The following is a 3,562-nucleotide window of genomic DNA, read 5'->3' as shown; positions in this document are numbered from 1 at the left end:
CGCCCGCACCATGTTTAGTCCTGGCAGCCATGGCGGGGGGCGCAGCCGGGCGCCATTTTGGTTGTGGGCGGCTGGAGGGGTTGGGGTGGCTCAGGGTTGGTTTTTTTGTTGGTTTTTTTTTTTGGGGTGAGCATCCAAGATTCTGTGAAAAATAAGATACCTGAATATGTACGAATATTCGTGTTTTAGTTTCTGCTTGCCATACACGGAAATCACCCCCGAAGTGCTCCAAAAATGGGAGGCAGTGTGCTCAGACCACAAGGGTACTGTGTTAAATCAACCCTGCAAGACAATATATATATAAAAAAAAAAAAAAAAGAGATGGTATTTGAAGGCCAGTGGTACCAGTCCCTGGTTAGAAAAGGTAAATTAAGGACAGAAATTCTGTGGGAGCTGAAGGAATCATAAAAAAGTTCCAGCAGACGACTAGAAAAAATACGAAGATGCACTCATATATCCAAAGCAAAGAGAGAAATGTTCAGATGGGTGATTGAAGTGATCTGTTGAGTGGTTGGAAGTCTCTGTTAGGGGCTTGAAAGGCTCCACTGAGTGTTTGAAAGGCTCGGTTGGGTGGTTGAAAGGCTCACTTGGGTGAATGACGTGATCTGTTGGGTGGTCTGTTGGCTCCACAGGGGGATGGAAAGGTTTGGTTGAGTTGTTGAGAGGCTCCATTGGGTGGTTGGGAGGCTCGGTTCGATGGTTGAAAGGCTTGGTTGGATGGATGCAAGCCCCATTGAGTGGTTGAAGTGGTCTGTTGGGTGGTTGAAAGGCTCGGTTGGGTGGTTGTCCCAGTGAAGAGTACAGCCGTAGGACCTGATTGCAGGCCGAGGTTTCCCTGACCCACTGGCCCCCATCAGAGCTGCAGCAATTGCCCATAATTCAGGCATAATTCCATCACCTTGTGCCCATCTTGGTGGGTGGGAATCATTGGGCAGGCAACAGTACGTTTGGAGATACCTGGCTCTCCTACCCAGGCATTTCTCAAACTGCCTGAAGCCTGAAAGCAGGCTGGTGGTGACATGAGTTAGACTTAGGGTTTTTTGTTTGTTTGTGTTTTTGTTTTTTGTTTGTTTGTTTGATTTTTCAGTTTTAGTGCACTGGCTTACCACTTGCCCAATACTGTTTTTAAAATTTATCAATTCCAGAGTCAAAGTATTTTTCTTTTTCTTTTTTTTTTTGGTATTTTCCCTCTCTTTGGCTGCTAATGGCCTGTGTGATTCACAGAGCATCACCAAGTCCCCCTGCTCTCCATCTCACTAGAGTAATGCTGGCTTGCCCAGCCCTGCGATTTGAGATCTGCGAATCCAGAGGTACTTTCCTGCTCACAAAGCCCAAACTACAGGACTGTTCCTGTCCTCTCCCCAGCCTGGATTTTAAACCTGGAATTCTGTCTCCTGTTCCGCACTGAGACAGGGTGCTGACCATGGGAAACACTGCAACAGCATCCGTCTTGTTAAAAACAGGGATATGTGACAGGTAGTAAGTACTTCATTGGCACGTACAGTCTAGTCAGTTTAAGGGACAAATACATTTTATCTTATTTGTCGTCTAAGGGAAAGCAAATTACTCTTAAACTTGTGCTAATGAGTATCTGCTGACCATGGTAACCTGTCATGATAGGTAATTTGTCCTCTGCGTTAAATGGACTGCAGTTAATGATGACGTCTTCAGAAAAAAATGATCCTTCCTATTGCATTAGCAGGTTTCAGTGTATTGTGGCTTTATTCCTTTCAGTTCCTTGTCCCTCCTGATTTGTGATATTAGACCCAGTACCTTATCTTTCTATGAAGACCTGCTTCAGCTAGTGCCCATGTTGTCCTGTTGGTATTCCTGTGCTAAGATCCCTTCTCTTACCGAAGCCTCTTAAAATGATTAATTTTGGCTTGACAGATGCATAAGTAATTCCTCCTTTGGCCTTTCACATTGATTTTCTGTGTTTTCATTAAGGTTAATGTTCCTCAGATGAAATCAGCTCTATTATCATTCTCTTAGTTTGATTTTGGCCTAGTAGCACTTCCAACAGCTTTTGATCATTGCAGAATCCATAACTATCGCAAAGCTCCTGTAATAAAATTGGATTCAAGGAAAAAAGCCCATAAATCCTACTGTCGCGAGGAACTAATTAAAAGTCAATAAGAGATTGCATCTGCTGGGGGTGCTTGTAATTGATGAATAAGGTTGCAACCAAGCCAATGAATGTCTCTTCACAACGGATTTCAGTCAGCTCTTGCATTACCTGAAATTATGGATGAATCCATGTGAGAGCATGAGCTATAGCTAACAGGAAGCAAGAATCCAGAAACTACAATAGAAAAGTAGAACAAAGTAGAACAATAGTGACAACCACAAAAATAAAAACAAATCACACACAGAATAGTAGGGGTTGGAAGGGACCTCAAGAGATCATCGGGTTCAACCCCTGAATTCAAATTAAAAAAATAAAAAAAATAGAAAAATAAACAAAAACTTTAATTACAAGGGCAAAAAAAAAAAAGGACTATTTTTCCTGGTGTTGGTAGCTGAGAGTTCAATGACAGCATGACATGAGAAATGCTTGTCTTTGCACACTAAAATACAATGAAGGAATATTTTTTTCCCCCAAGAAACACTACAGATATTTTTCTTGTGTATGCTTTAAGAATATTAATCTGTTTGGACTGAAACGTAAATCTTACACTATTGAGGTCTTTGTTTTGAATTAATCAGCTCTAGAATATTTTTGATTTCAGGTTTGAAGCAAGATATTGAGTCACCAAACTTTTATTTCTAATTCTGCTATTGATCTGTTCAGTGCGTTTTCTTCTCTGTGATTGGATCTTCATCCACAGGACCATTTGGATAAGTGCTTATTTCTTGAAGTGGATTGACAGGAGAATTTGTCATGTACCAGTACAAAATATCTGCCATAACACTGCACATTCAGTTGTTGTATCCAGCATCCCTATGGTTTTCTCCTATAGAGTTGTTCCATTCTCCTTAGCTCAACATTGTCGGGTGATATAAACTACATATGTTAATTTTACTGCACACACATCTCAGAGGTTGTACAATTCTTTTAATATTGGTCTGAACGTCAGAGTACAGAATGTGACCTAATCATTACCTTCATCTGGAAGAAAAGAATTTCTCCCCCAATACCTGAAAAGCTGTGTTGCCCTCTGTTAGCTATCACTGATGAGTAGCAGTGGACTTCATATCGTGGCTTGACTTCTTTTCCTTAAGAGTGGTCTGCATTATCTTGCCTTGCAGCTGTCCAAAGCTGGGGCCTGGTGGGTTTTCCATGTTCCCAATTATGCTAGAACAGCCATCGCCAAACCAGAGCCCCTCTCCCAGATATGTGAATATGCCCTTTCTCTTCACCAGTCAAGGCACAGAGCTGGGAACTTCTCATAGACCCCGTGAACACACTGGAGAGAGGACAAGCACTGACAAAAAAATAATGTTTCCTTTAGCTAATATCTCTTAAAATTGGAATTCAATGTGTCTGAAAGTGAAACTCCTCCCTGAAATGTCAGCAGTAAAGGCCACATACCTGTCACTGTTGATGACAGAGCATAGTCTC

The sequence above is a fragment of the Anser brachyrhynchus genome (assembly GCF_964034855.1).
Source record: "Anser brachyrhynchus genome assembly, chromosome: 1".
Lineage (NCBI taxonomy): Eukaryota > Metazoa > Chordata > Aves > Anseriformes > Anatidae > Anser > Anser brachyrhynchus.
Note: the sequence above shows the minus strand (reverse complement) of the source record.